The 16,322-nt window shown below is 53.6% G+C and overlaps 1 protein-coding gene across 2 annotated transcripts in view; it reads left to right on the top strand.

Annotated features, from left to right (window-relative positions):
* The first annotated feature begins 1,650 nt into the window (after positions 1-1,650).
* Positions 1,651-16,322, top strand: part of lclat1 (lysocardiolipin acyltransferase 1) — a 141,061-nt gene continuing 126,389 nt past the window's right edge. For both annotated transcript variants that reach the window (XM_072500380.1, XM_072500379.1), the window contains exon 1: positions 1,651-2,619. The gene's annotated coding sequence lies outside the window, so the exon portion shown is untranslated. The remainder of the gene's footprint in view (positions 2,620-16,322) is intronic.

Below are 16,322 nucleotides of genomic sequence, written 5' to 3'. Positions count from 1 at the left end.
AACTATGGTGATGGGGGTCAGTAACTATGGTGACGGGGATCAGTAACTATGCTGGTGGGGATCAGTAACTATGGTGATGGGGGTCAGTAACTATGGTGATGGGGGATCAGTAACTATGCTGGTGGGGATCAGTAACTATGGTGATGGGGGTCAGTAACTATGGTGATGGGGGTCAGTAACTATGGTGACGGGGGATCAGTAACTATGGTGATGGGGATCAGTAACTATGGTGATGGGGGATCAGTAACTATGGTGATGGGGGTCAGTAACTATGGTGATGGGGGTCAGTAACTATGGTGACGGGGGATCAGTAACTATGGTGACGGGGGTCAGTAACTATGGTGACGGGGGATCAGTAACTATGGTGACGGGGGTCAGTAATTATGGTGATGGGGGTCAGTAACTATGGTGACGGGGGTCAGTAACTATGGTGACGGGGGATCAGTAACTATGGTGACGGGGGTTATGGGATGTTTCCTGGTTTCCACCCGGAGTGTTTATTCGGAGGGAATCGCGGCGGCTTCCGGCAGCAAAGTGTCCGGAATCCGGGAGAGAAACAGGGAGAGAGCCGGGGGCCCGATTCAGAGCCCGGGGAGAGAGCCCGGGGCCGAGAGAGAGCCCGGGGACAGGGAGAGAGTCCGGGGCCCGAGAGAGAGCCCGGGGCCCGAGAGAGAGCCCGGGGCCCGAGAGAGAGCCCGGGGCACAGGCGGCACCGAGACACCGCCCCTCACCCACTGAGACAGAGAGAGAGAGAGGGACTGAGGGAGAGGGGGACTGAGAGAGAGAGAGAGGGAGAGAGGGAGAGAGAGAGAGAGAGGGACTGAGAGAGAGAGAGGGACTGAGGGAGAGGGACTGAGGGAGTGAGAGAGAGGGACTGAGGGAGAGAGAAAGAGGGACTGAGGGAGAGAGGGACTGAGGGAGAGAGAGAGAGGGACTGAGGGAGAGAGAGAGAGGGACTGAGGGAGAGAGAGAGAGGGACTGAGGGAGAGAGAAAGAGGGACTGAGAGAGAGAGGGACTGAGGGAGAGGGACTGAGGGAGAGAGAGAGAGGGACTGAGGGAGTGAGAGAGAGGGACTGAGGGAGAGAGAAAGAGGGACTGAGGGAGAGAGGGACTGAGGGAGAGAGAGAGAGGGACTGAGGGAGAGAGAGAGAGGGACTGAGGGAGAGAGAGAGAGGGACTGAGGGAGAGAGAAAGAGGGACTGAGAGAGAGAGGGACTGAGGGAGAGGGACTGAGGGAGAGAGAGAGAGGGACTGAGGGAGTGAGAGAGAGGGACTGAGGGAGAGAGAGAGAGGGACTGAGGGAGAGAGAGAGAGGGACTGAGGGAGAGAGAGAGAGAGAAAGAGGGACTGAGGGAGAGAGAAAGAGGGACTGAGGGAGAGAGGGACTGAGGGAGAGAGAGAGAGGGACTGAGGGAGAGAGGGACTGAGGGAGTGAGAGAGAGGGACTGAGGGAGAGAGAAAGAGGGACTGAGGGAGAGAGGGACTGAGGGAGAGAGAGAGAGGGACTGAGGGAGAGGGACTGAGGGAGTGAGAGAGAGGGACTGAGGGAGAGAGAGAGAGGGACTGAGGGAGAGAGAGAGAGGGACTGAGGGAGAGAGGGACTGAGAGAGAGAGAAAGAGGGACTGAGGGAGAGAGGGACTGAGAGAGAGAGAAAGAGGGACTGAGGGAGAGAGGGACTGAGGGAGAGAGAAAGAGGGACTGAGGGAGAGAGAGGGACTGAGGGAGAGGGACTGAGGGAGAGAGAGAGAGAGGGACTGAGGGAGAGAGAGAGAGGGACTGAGGGAGAGAGAGAGAGGGACTGAGGGAGAGAGAGAGAGAGAAAGAGGGACTGAGGGAGAGAGAAAGAGGGACTGAGGGAGAGAGGGACTGAGGGAGAGAGAGAGAGGGACTGAGGGAGAGAGGGACTGAGGGAGTGAGAGAGAGGGACTGAGGGAGAGAGAAAGAGGGACTGAGGGAGAGAGGGACTGAGGGAGAGAGAGAGAGGGACTGAGGGAGAGGGACTGAGGGAGTGAGAGAGAGGGACTGAGGGAGAGAGAGAGAGGGACTGAGGGAGAGAGAGAGAGGGACTGAGGGAGAGAGGGACTGAGAGAGAGAGAAAGAGGGACTGAGGGAGAGAGGGACTGAGAGAGAGAGAAAGAGGGACTGAGGGAGAGAGGGACTGAGGGAGAGAGAAAGAGGGACTGAGGGAGAGAGGGACTGAGGGAGAGAGAAAGAGGGACTGAGGGAGTGAGAGAGAGGGACTGAGGGAGAGAGGGACTGAGAGAGAGAGAAAGAGGGACTGAGGGAGAGAGGGACTGAGGGAGAGAGAAAGAGGGACTGAGGGAGAGAGGGACTGAGAGAGAGAGAAAGAGGGAGGGAGAGAGGGACTGAGGGAGAGAGGGACTGAGGGAGAGAGGGACTGAGGGAGAGAGGGACTGAGGGAGAGTGAGACTCCCCCGGAGTGAGGGAGAGACTCCTGGAATGATGTTGAGGTTGAAGAGGAGAGTGGTTCCCTCCCAGTGAAAGGAGGACATTTGACTCCTGAAGAGGGAGTGTAACAGCGGGTGCTGCACCTCAGTGGTACCGTGTCGGTGGTCGGACTTTGCTCACCCAGCGGTGTCGAGGGGGAGGCAGGCAGGTGAGCATCTATTTCAACAATTCTCTGCACCACTTTTGACCTGCTGTGGTAGCCACAGTGTTCTATATTGAGACTGTTACCTGGTCACCCAATCGCTGCCCAAGTTGGTGGTGGAGGCAGAGACCCTTTTAAAATTCTTTTAAAAAGTACCTGGATCTGCACCGTTACTGCTGTAAGATCTGGACCAGGTGCAGGAAGGGGGGATTAGAAAGGGCACCAGGTGTCCTCAGGGTGGCATGGACAAATGGGCCAAATGCCCTCCTGTGCTGTAACGTTTCTATGATGATTGTGAGGGGATCCATCCATAAGACATGAGCGGAAGTAAGGCCATTTAGCCCATCGAGTCCACTCCACCATTCAATCATGTCTGATTTCAGCTCCATTTACCCGCTCTCTTTCCGTAGCCCTTAATTCCTCGAGAAATCAAGAATTGATCAACTTCTGTCTGAAAGACACTCAACGTCCCGGCCTCCACCGCCCTCTGTGGCAATGAATTCCACAGACCCACCACTCTCTGGCTGAAGACATTTCTCCTCATCTCTGTTCTAAAGTGACCCCCTTTTATTCTAAGGCTGTGCCCCCGGGTCCTAGTCTCCCCTGCTAATGGAAACAACTTCCCTACGTCCACCGTATCTAAGCCATTCATTATCTTGTAAGTTTCTATTAGATCTCCCCTCAACCTCCTAAACTCCAATGAATATAATCCCAGGATCCTCAGACGTTCATCGTATGTTAGGCCTACCATTCCTGGGATCATCCGTGTGAATCTCCGCTGGACCCGCTCCAGTGCCAGTATGTCCTTCCTGAGGTGTGGGGCCCAAAATTGCTCACAGTATTCTAAATGGGGCCTAACTAATGCTTTATAAAGCTTCAGAAGTACATCCCTGCTTTTATATTGAGATCCAGTGCCTATGAGGGTGATCCACATTAGCAGCCAATACATACGAGAATGATCCAATAACTTAGAATCCCTGCAGTGCAGAACAGGGCCATTTGGCCCATCGAGCTGGCACTAATCCTCTGAAAGAGCTCTCCTCCCAAGCCCACCTCCTGCCCTAATCCAAAACCCCTTAAACTAACCAAAACATCCCTGGACACTAAGGGCAATTTATCATGGCCAATCCACCTAACCTGCACATCTTTGGACTGTGGGAGGAAACTGGAGCACCCGGAGGAAACCCACGGAGAAAGTGCAAACTCCGCACAGACACTCGCGCAAGGTCGGAATCGAACCTGGCGCTGTGAGACAGCAGTGCTAATCACCGTGCCACCGCCACACCCCCCACCCCCATAGTAGTGAGTACAGAAACAGGTGGGTAGTGAAATGAACACGTGGCTGGGGAGATGGTAAAAGATGAGGGCTTTACAGCAGGCTCGGAGGGCCCAAATGGCCTCCTGCTTCTATTTTCTATATCTCTATGTTCAAAAGCTATAGAGTGATGATACTGACCCAGATATTGATCAGGATCGAAAGAGAAAATGCTGGAAAATCTCAGCAGGCCTGGCAGCATCTGTAAGGAGAGAAAAGAGCGAACGTTTCGAGTCCGATGACTCTTTGTCAAAGCTAACAGAGAGAGAAAGTGGGAAATATTTATACTGTGGAGTGAGGATGAAAGATGAGTCATAGACACAGAAACCCAGGGAAACCGGGTGCTAATGGCCACAGAAACCAAGGGAACAGAGTGCTAATGGCCACAGAAACCAAGGGAACAGAGTGTTAATGGCAGTTCCCAGAGAGGACAACAGATGTGAAAGGCCAAACAGCAGGGAAACTAACATCAGAGGATGAACCGTAGATGTAGGGGAGGGGACGGGGGAAGCAAAGAGGAGAAAGGTGCAGGAAAGATGGATAAGATTGGGGGGGGGGGGTTAAATATATATTGGGAAAGAAAGAAATGGTAAAAGACGGTTAAAATTAAATGAACAAATGGGTCGAGGTGGGGTAGAGCTGATCATCTGAAGTTGTTGAATTCGATGTTCAGGCCGGAAGGCTGTCGCGTGCCTAACCGGAAGATGAGATGTGGTTCCTCCAGTTTGTGTTGAGCGTCACCGGAACATTCCAGCAGGCCAAGAACAGACATGTGGACATGGGAGCAGGGTCTTGTGTTAAAATAGCAAGCAACGGGAAGGTCAGGGTCCTGAATGCGCACAGACCGAACGTGCTCAGCAAAGCGATCACCCAGTCTGCGTTTGGTCTCTCCGATATAGAGGAGACCACATTGGGAGCAGAGAATGCAATTGGCCAGATTGGAAGAGATGCAAGTGAAACGCTGCTTAACCTGGAATGAGTGTTTTGGGGCTGGGATGTTAAGCATGGAAGAGGTAAAGGGGCAGGTGTTACACCTTCTGCGGTTGCATGGGAAGGTGCCATGGGTGATGGGAGAGGTACTGGGTATGGTGGAGGAGGGGACTAGATTATCTCGGAGGGAACGGTCTCTGCGGAATGCTGACAGGGGGAGTGAAGGGAAGATGTGTTTGGTGGTGGCATCACGCTGGAGTTAGCGAAAATGACAGAGGATTATGCTTTGCATACGGAGGCTGATGGGATGAAATGTGAGAACGAGAGGGGGCATCTATCCTTGTTCTGGGAGGGAGTGGAGGGGGCGAGGGTAGTGGCGCGGGAGATGGACCGCACACTGTTGAGGGCCCTATCCACAACTGTAGGTGGGAAATCATGGTCGAGGAAGAAGGAACACATTTTCGAAGCACCATTTTGGAAAGTGGCATCATCGGAACAAATGCGACGGAGGCGAAGGAGTTGAGAGAAAGGGATGGAGTCCTTACAGGGTGTAGGGTGCGAAGAGCTGTAGTCCAGATAGCTGTGGGAGTCAGTGGGCTTGTAGTGGATATTAGTGGATAGTCTATTGGAAAGGGAAGTGTCTGAGATGGACCAGGTGAAAACTGGAAGCGAAGTTGATGAATCTTTCCAGGTCCGGGCGAGAGCATGACGCGGCACCAAAACAGTCATCGATGTATCGGTAAAGGAGTGGGAGGAGGCCCGGATAGACCTGGAACAAGGAATGTTCCACATACCCCATAAAAAGGCAAGCGTAGCTAGGACCCATGCGGGTACCCATTGCTACACCTTTGATTTGGAGAAAGTGGGATGAGTTAAAGGAGAAGTGGTTGAGAGATAGAACGAGTTCAGCCAGGCGGAGGAGAGTGGTGGTGGATGGGAATTGTCTGGGCCTCTTTTCGAGAAGAAGCGAAGAGCTCTCGGGCCACCCTGGTGTGGGATGGAGGTGTCGAGGGATTGCACAGCCCTGGTGAATAGAATGCGGTTCGGGCCCGCGAACGGGACGCTGTGAATATGACGCAGGGCATCAGAGGAATCCCGGATGTGGGTGGGGAGGGAATGGACCAGAGGAGGGAGGATGGAGTCCGGATAAGAGGAAATAGGTTCGGTGGGGCAGGAGCATGCTGACACAATGGGCCTGCCGGGACAGTCCGCTGTGTGGATTTGGGGAAGTAGGTAAAAGCGGGCGGTCCGGGTATATTGAGCAGGATACTGTTTGAGTAAAGGGTAAGGGAGAGGAGGAAATTCTGAAATATTTTCAGGCGAACGTCCTTCACCAGTGCGCTCTCAGTCCAACTCAAAAGGAGGTAGCTTATTGCTGAGTACGTGCCACTTGATAGCACTGTCGATGACTCCTCCCGTCACTGTGCTGATGATGGAGAGGAGACTGATCGGGCGGTAATTGGCTGGGTTGGATTTTCCTATTTCTTGTGTACAGGACACACCTGGGCAATTTTCCACATTGCCGGGTAGATGTCAGTGTTGTAGCTGTACTGGAACAGCGTGGCTAGGGGTGCGGCAAGTTCTGGAGCACAAGTCTTCAGTACTATTGCCGGGATATTGTCAGGGCCCCACAGCCTTTGCCGTATCCAGAGCCTTCAGCCGTTTCTTGGTATCGAGTGGAGTGAATCGTATTGGCTGAAGACTGACATCTGTGATGCTGGGACCTCCGGAGGAGACCGAGTGGATCATCCACTCGACACTGCTGGCTGAAAATTGTTGCGAATGCCTCAGCCTTGTCTTTTGTACAGATGTGCTGGGCTCCTCCAGCATTGAGTACTCTGACTCATTGGGGAATGGGTTCCACACACGCTGACTCTCACTCAGGTACAGTTCCCCACACACTGACTCTCACTGGGATACATTTCCACACACGCTGACTCTCACTCAGGTACAGTTCCCCACACACTGACTCTCACTGGGGTACAGTTCCCCACACACTGACTCTCACTGGGATACAGTTCCACACACACTGACTCTCACTGGGGTACAGTTCCACACACACTGACTCTCACTGGGGGACAGTTCCACACACACTGACTCTCACTGGGATACAGTTCCACACACACTGACTCTCACTGGGATACAGTTCCACACACACTGGCTCTCACTGGTGTACAGTTCCACACACACTGACTCTCACTGGGGTACAGTTACACACACACTGACTCTCACTGGGGTACAGTTCCACACACCTGACTCTTACTAGGATACAGTTCCACACGCACTGACTCTCACTGGGGTACAGTCCCACACACACTGACTCTCACTGGGGTACAGTCCCACACACACTGACTCTCACTGGGATACAGTTACACAAACACTGACTCTCACTGGGGTACAGTCCCACACACACTGACTCTCACTGGGATACAGTTCCACACACACTGACTCTCACTGGGATACAGTTCCACACACACTGACTCTCACTGGGGTACAGTTCCACACACACTGACTCTCACTGGGGTACAGTTCCACACACACTGACTCTCACTGGGGTACAGTTCCCCACACACTGACTCTCACTGGGGTACAGTTCCCCACACACTGACTCTCACTGGGGTACAGTTCCACACACACTGACTCTCACTGGGGTACAGTTCCACACATACTGACTCTCACTGGGATACAGTTCCACACACACTGACTCTCACTGGGGTACAGTCCCACACACACTGACTCTCACTGGGATACAGTTCCACACACACTGACTCTCACTGGGATACAGTTCCACACACACTGACTCTCACTGGGATACAGTTCCACACACACTGGCTCTCACTGGGGTACAGTTCCACACACACTGACTCTCACTGGGGTACAGTTCCCCACACACTGACTCTCACTGGGGTACAGTTCCACACACACTGACTCTCACTGCGAAACAGTTCCACACACACTGACTCTCACTGGGGTACAGTTCCACACACACTGACTCTTACTGGGATACAGTTCCACACACACTGACTCTCACTGGGATACAGTTCCACAAACACTGACTCTCACTGGGATACAGTTCCACACACACTGACTCTCACTTGGGTACAGTCCCACACACACTGACTCTCACTGGGATACAGTTCCACACACACTGACTCTCACTGGGATATGGATTCCCCACCAGTACTGTACCCCAGTGTTATACAGTGACAGACCTGTCCCCACCAGTACTGTATCCCAGTGTTATACAGTGACAGACCCGTCCCCACCAGTACTGTACCCAGTGTTATACAGTGACAGACCCGCCCCCACCAGTACTGTACCCCAGTGTTACAGAGTGACAGACCTGTTCCCACCAGTACTGTACCCCAGTGTTGTACAGTGACAGACCCGTCCCCACCAGTACTGTACCCCAGTGTTATACAGTGACAGACCCATCCCAACCAGTACTGTAACCCAGTGTTATACACTGACAGACCCATCCCCACCAGTACTGTACCCAGTGTTATACAGTGACAGACCCGTCCCCACCAGTACTGTACCCCAGTGTTATACAGTGACAGGCCCGTCCCCACCAGTACTGTACCCAGTGTTATACAGTGACAGACCCGTCCCCACCAGTACTGTAACCCAGTGTTATACACTGACAGACCCATCCCCACCAGTACTGTACCCCAGTGTTATGCAGTGACAGACCCGTCCCCACCAGTACTGTACCCCAGTGTTATACAGTGACAGACCCGTCCCCACCAGTACTGTACCCCAGTGTTATACAGTGACAGACCCGTCCCCACCAGTACTGTACCCCAGTGTTATACAGTGACAGACCCGTCCCCACCAGTACTGTACCCAGTGTTATACAGTGACAGACCCGTCCCCACCAGTACTGTACCCCAGTGTTATACAGTGACAGACCCATCCCCACCAGTACTGTACCCCAGTGTTATAGTGACAGACCCGTCCCCACCAGTACTGTACCCCAGTGTTATACAGTGGCAGACACGTCCTCACCAGTACTGTACCCAGTGTTATACAGTGACAGTCCCGTCCCCACCAGTACTGTACCCCAGTGTTATACAGTGACAGACCCGTCCCCACCAGTACTGTACCCAGTGTTATACAGTGACAGACCCGTCCCCACCAGTACTGTACCCAGTGTTATACAGTGACAGACCCTCCCCACCAGTACTGTACCCCAGTGTTATACAGTGACAGACCCGTCCCCACCAGTACTGTACCCCAGTGTTATACAGTGACAGACACGTCCCCACCAGTACTGTACCCCAGTGTTATACAGTGACAGACCCGTCCCCACCAGTACTGTACCCAGTGTTATACAGTGACAGTCCCGTCCCCACCAGTACTGTACCCCAGTGTTATACAGTGACAGACCCGTCCCCACCAGTACTGTACCCCAGTGTTCTACAGTGACAGACCCGTCTCCACCAGTACTGTACCCCAGTGTTATACAGTGACAGACCCATCCCCACCAGTACTGTACCCCAGAGTTATACAGAGACAGACCCATCCCCACCAGTACTGTACCCCAGTGTTATACAGTGACAGACCCGTCCCCACCAGTACTGTACCCCAGTGTTCTACAGTGACAGACCCGTCTCCACCAGTACTGTACCCCAATGTTATACACTGACAGACCCATCCCCACCAGTACTGTACCCCAGTGTTATACAGTGACAGGCCCGTCCCCACCAGTACTGTACCCCAGTATTATACAGTGACAGACCCGTCCCCACCAGTACTGTACCCCAGTGTTATACAGTGACAGACCCGTCCCCACTTGTACTGTACCCCAGTGTTATACAGTGACAGACCCCCCCCCCACTAGTACTGTACCCCAGTGTTATACAGTGACAGACCCGTCCCCACCAGTACTGCACCCCAGTGTTATACAGTGACAGACCCGTCCCCACCAGTACTGTACCCCAGTGTTATACAGTGACAGACCCGTCCCCACCAGTACTGTACCCCAGTGTTATACAGTGACAGACCCGTCCCCACCAGTACTGTACCCCAGTGTTATACAGTGACAGACCCGTCCCCACCAGTACTGCACCCCAGTGTTATACAGTGACAGACCCCCCCCACTAGTACTGTACCCCAGTGTTATACAGTGACAGACCCGTCCCCACCAGTACTGTACCCCAGTGTTATACAGTGACAGACCCGTCCCCACCAGTACTGTACCCCAGTGTTATACAGTGACAGACCCGTCCCCACCAGTACTGTACCCCAGTGTTATACAGTGACAGACCCGTCCCCACCAGTACTGTACCCCAGTGTTATACAGTGACAGACCCGTCCCCACCAGTACTGTACCCCAGTGCTATACAGTGACAGACCCGTCCCCACCAGTACTGTACCCCAGTGTTATACAGTGACAGACCCCCCCCACTAGTACTGTACCCTAGTGTTATACAGTGACAGACCCGTCCCCACCAGTACTGTATCCCAGTGTTATACAGTGACAGACCCGTCCCCACCAGTACTGTACCCGTGTTATGCAGTGACAGACCCGTCCCCACCAGCGCTGTACCCCAGTGTTATACACTGACAGACCCGTCCCCACCAGTACTGTACCCCAGTGTTATAGTGACAGACCCTCCCCACCAGTACCGTACCCCAGTGTTATACACTGACAGACCCGTCCCCACCAGTACTGTACCCCAGTGTTATAGTGACAGACCCTCCCCACCAGTACCGTACCCCAGTGTTATACAGTGACAGACCCATCCCAACCAGTACTGTACCCCAGTGTTATAGTGACAGACCCGTCCCCACCAGTACTGTACCCCAGTGTTATACAGTGACAGACCCGACCCCAACAGTACTGTACCCCAGTGTTATAGTGACAGACCCTCCCCACAAGTACGGTACCCCAGTGTTATACAGTGACAGACCCGTCCCCACCAGTACTGGCAAGGTGGTTTAGCACAAGGCTAAATCGCTGGCTTTGAAAGCAGACCAAGGCAGGCCAGCAGCACGGTTCGATTCCCGTACCAGCCTCCCCGAACAGGCGCCGGAATGTGGCGACTAGGGGCTTTTCACAGTAACTTCATTCGAAGCCTACTTGTGACGAGCGATTTTCATCATATGTAGGCTTGATTATGATACAGCAATTCGGCATCGGGATTTAAAAAATTTTGGGGCCAGCACGGTAACATTGTGGATAACACAGTTGCTTCACAGCTCCAGGGTCCCAGGTTCGATTCCGGCTTGGGTCACTGACTGTGCGGAGTCTGCACATCCTCCCCGTGTCTGCGTGGGTTTCCTCCGGGTGCTCCGGTTTCCTCCCACAGTCCAAAGATGTGCAGGTTAGGTGGATTGGCCAGGATGAATTGCCCTTAGTGTCCAAAATTGCCCTTAGTGTTGGGTGGGGTTACTGGGTTGTGGGGTTAGGGTGGAGGTGTTGACCTTGGGTAGGGTGCTCTTTCCAAGAGCCGGTGCAGACTCGATGGGCCGAATGACCTCCTTCTGCACTGTAAATTCTATGATAATTCTATGACACTGTACCCCAGTGTTATACAGTGACAGACCCGTCCCCACCAGTACTGTACCCCAGTGTTATACAGTGACTGACCCGTCCCGACCAGTACTGTACCCCAGTGTTATACAGTGACAGATCCGCCCCCACCAGTACTGTACCCCAGTGTTCTACAGTGACAGACCCGTCCCCACCAGTACTGTACCCCAGTGTTATACAGTGACAGACCCGTCCCCACCAGTACTGTACCCCAGTGTTATACAGTGACAGACCCGTCCCCACCAGTACTCTACCCCAGTGTTATACAGTGACAGACCCGTCCCCACCAGTACTGTACCCAGTGTTATACAGTGACAGACCCGTCCCCACCAGTACTGTACCCCAGTGTTATACAGTGACAGACCCGTCCCCACCAGTACTGTACCCCAGTGTTATACAGTGACAGACCTGTCCCCACCAGTACTGTACCCCAGTGTTATACAGTGACAGACCAGTCCCCACCAGTACTGTACCCCAGTGTTATACAGTGACAGACCCGTCCCCACCAGTACTGTATCCCAGTGTTCTACAGTGACAGACCCGTCCCCACCAGTACTGTACCCCAGTGTTATACAGTGACAGACCCATCCCCACCAGTACTGTACCCCAGTGTTATAGTGACAGACCCTCCCCACCAGTACTGTACCCCAGTGTTATACAGTGACAGACCCGTCCCCACCAGTACTGTACCCCAGTGTTATACAGTGACAGACCCGTCCCCACCAGTACTGTACCCCAGTGTTATACAGTGACAGACCCGTCCCCACCAGTACTGTACCCCAGTGGTATAGTGACAGACCCTCCCTACCAGTACTGTACCCCAGTGTTATACAGTGACAGACCCGTCCCCACCAGTACTGTACCCCAGTGTTATACAGTGACAGACCCGTCCCCACCAGTACTGTACCCCAGTGTTATAGTGACAGACCCTCCCCACCAGTAATGTACCCCAGTGTTATACAGTGACAGACCCGTCCCCACCAGTACTGTACCCCAGTGTTGTACAGTGACAGACCCGTCCCCACCAGTACTGTACCCCAGTGTTATACAGTGACAGACCCGTCCCCACCAGTACTGTACCCCAGTGTTATAGTGACAGACCCTCCCCACCAGTACTGTACCCCAGTGTTATACAGTGACAGACCCGTCCCCACCAGTACTGTACCCCAGTGTTATACAGTGACAGACCCAGCCCCACCAGGACTGTACCCCAGTGTTATACAGTGACAGTCCCGTCCCCACCAGTACTGTACCCCAGTGTTATAGTGACAGACCCTCCCCACCAGTACTGTACCTCAGTGTTATACAGTGACAGACCCGTCCCCACCAGTACTGTACCCCAGTGTTATAGTGACAGACCCTCCCCACCAGTACTGTACCTCAGTGTTATACAGTGACAGACCCGTCCCCACCAGTACTGTACCCCAGTGTTATACAGTGACAGACCTATCCCCACCAGTACTGTACCCCAGTGTTGTACACTGACAGACCCATCCCCACCAGTACTGTACCCCAGTGTTATGCAGTGACAGACCCGTCCCCACCAGTACTGTACCCGTGTTATACAGTGACAGACCCGTCCCCACCAGTACTGTACCCCAGTGTTATACAGTGACAGACCCGTCCCCACCAGTACTGTACCCCAGTGTTATACAGTGACAGCCCCGTCCCCACCAGTACTGTATCCCAGTGTCATACAGTGACAGACCCGTCCCCACCAGTACTGTACCCCAGTGTTATACAGTGACAGCCCCGTCCCCACCAGTACTGTATCCCAGTGTTATACAGTGACAGACCAGTCCCCACCAGTACTGTACCCCAGTGTCATACAGTGACAGACCCGTCCCCACCAGTACTGTACCCCAGTGTTATACAGTGACAGCCCCGTCCCCACCAGTACTGTACCCCAGTGTTATACAGTGACAGACCCGTCCCCACCCGTACTGTACCTCAGTGTTATACAGTGACAGACACGTCCCCACCAGTACAGTACCCCAGTGTTATATAGTGACAGACCCGTCCCCACCAGTACTGTACCCCAGTGTTGTACACTGACAGACCCATCCCCACCAGTACTGTACCCCAGTGTTATGCAGTGACAGACCCGTCCCCACCAGTACTGTACCCGTGTTATACAGTGACAGACCCATACCCACCAGTACTGTACCCCAGTGTTATACAGTGACAGACCCATTCCCACCAGTACTGTACCCCAGTGTTATAGTGACAGACCCTCCCCACCAGTGCTGTACCCCAGTGTTATGCAGTGACAGACCTGTCCCCACCAGTACAGTGCCCCAGTGTTATACAGTGACAGACCCGCCCCCACCAGTACTGTACCCAGTGTTATACAGTGACAGACCCGCCCCCACCAGTACTGTACCCCAGTGTTATACAGTGACAGACCCATCCCCACCAGTACTGTACTCCAGTGTTATACAGTGACAGACCCGTCCCCACCAGTACTGTACCCCAGTGTTATAGTGACAGACCCTCCCCAGCATTACTGTACCCCAGTGTTATCCAGTGTCAGACCCGTCCCCACCAGTACTGTACCCCAGTGCTATACAGTGACAGACCCGTCCCCACCAGTACTGTACCCCAGTGTTATACAGTGACAGACCCCCCCCACTAGTACTGTACCCTAGTGTTATACAGTGACAGACCCGTCCCCACCAGTACTGTATCCCAGTGTTATACAGTGACAGACCCGTCCCCACCAGTACTGTACCCGTGTTATGCAGTGACAGACCCGTCCCCACCAGCGCTGTACCCCAGTGTTATACACTGACAGACCCGTCCCCACCAGTACTGTACCCCAGTGTTATAGTGACAGACCCTCCCCACCAGTACCGTACCCCAGTGTTATACACTGACAGACCCGTCCCCACCAGTACTGTACCCCAGTGTTATAGTGACAGACCCTCCCCACCAGTACCGTACCCCAGTGTTATACAGTGACAGACCCATCCCAACCAGTACTGTACCCCAGTGTTATAGTGACAGACCCGTCCCCACCAGTACTGTACCCCAGTGTTATACAGTGACAGACCCGACCCCAACAGTACTGTACCCCAGTGTTATAGTGACAGACCCTCCCCACAAGTACGGTACCCCAGTGTTATACAGTGACAGACCCGTCCCCACCAGTACTGGCAAGGTGGTTTAGCACAAGGCTAAATCGCTGGCTTTGAAAGCAGACCAAGGCAGGCCAGCAGCACGGTTCGATTCCCGTACCAGCCTCCCCGAACAGGCGCCGGAATGTGGCGACTAGGGGCTTTTCACAGTAACTTCATTCGAAGCCTACTTGTGACGAGCGATTTTCATCATATGTAGGCTTGATTATGATACAGCAATTCGGCATCGGGATTTAAAAAATTTTGGGGCCAGCACGGTAACATTGTGGATAACACAGTTGCTTCACAGCTCCAGGGTCCCAGGTTCGATTCCGGCTTGGGTCACTGACTGTGCGGAGTCTGCACATCCTCCCCGTGTCTGCGTGGGTTTCCTCCGGGTGCTCCGGTTTCCTCCCACAGTCCAAAGATGTGCAGGTTAGGTGGATTGGCCAGGATAAATTGCCCTTAGTGTCCAAAATTGCCCTTAGTGTTGGGTGGGGTTACTGGGTTGTGGGGTTAGGGTGGAGGTGTTGACCTTGGGTAGGGTGCTCTTTCCAAGAGCCGGTGCAGACTCGATGGGCCGAATGACCTCCTTCTGCACTGTAAATTCTATGATAATTCTATGACACTGTACCCCAGTGTTATACAGTGACAGACCCGTCCCCACCAGTACTGTACCCCAGTGTTATACAGTGACTGACCCGTCCCCACCAGTACTGTACCCCAGTGTTATACAGTGACAGATCCGCCCCCACCAGTACTGTACCCCAGTGTTCTACAGTGACAGACCCGTCCCCACCAGTACTGTACCCCAGTGTTATACAGTGACAGACCCGTCCCCACCAGTACTGTACCCCAGTGTTATACAGTGACAGACCCGTCCCCACCAGTACTCTACCCCAGTGTTATACAGTGACAGACCCGTCCCCACCAGTACTGTACCCAGTGTTATACAGTGACAGACCCGTCCCCACCAGTACTGTACCCCAGTGTTATACAGTGACAGACCCGTCCCCACCAGTACTGTACCCCAGTGTTATACAGTGACAGACCTGTCCCCACCAGTACTGTACCCCAGTGTTATACAGTGACAGACCAGTCCCCACCAGTACTGTACCCCAGTGTTATACAGTGACAGACCCGTCCCCACCAGTACTGTATCCCAGTGTTCTACAGTGACAGACCCGTCCCCACCAGTACTGTACCCCAGTGTTATACAGTGACAGACCCATCCCCACCAGTACTGTACCCCAGTGTTATAGTGACAGACCCTCCCCACCAGTACTGTACCCCAGTGTTATACAGTGACAGACCCGTCCCCACCAGTACTGTACCCCAGTGTTATACAGTGACAGACCCGTCCCCACCAGTACTGTACCCCAGTGTTATACAGTGACAGACCCGTCCCCACCAGTACTGTACCCCAGTGGTATAGTGACAGACCCTCCCTACCAGTACTGTACCCCAGTGTTATACAGTGACAGACCCGTCCCCACCAGTACTGTACCCCAGTGTTATACAGTGACAGACCCGTCCCCACCAGTACTGTACCCCAGTGTTATAGTGACAGACCCTCCCCACCAGTAATGTACCCCAGTGTTATACAGTGACAGACCCGTCCCCACCAGTACTGTACCCCAGTGTTGTACAGTGACAGACCCGTCCCCACCAGTACTGTACCCCAGTGTTATACAGTGACAGACCCGTCCCCACCAGTACTGTACCCCAGTGTTATAGTGACAGACCCTCCCCACCAGTACTGTACCCCAGTGTTATACAGTGACAGACCCGTCCCCACCAGTACTGTACC

This window comes from Scyliorhinus torazame, chromosome 4 (genome assembly GCF_047496885.1).
Source record: "Scyliorhinus torazame isolate Kashiwa2021f chromosome 4, sScyTor2.1, whole genome shotgun sequence".
NCBI classification, from domain to species: Eukaryota; Metazoa; Chordata; class Chondrichthyes; order Carcharhiniformes; family Scyliorhinidae; genus Scyliorhinus; species Scyliorhinus torazame.
The sequence above is the reverse complement of the archived record's forward strand: the minus strand, read 5'-3'. Positions and strand labels throughout refer to the sequence as shown.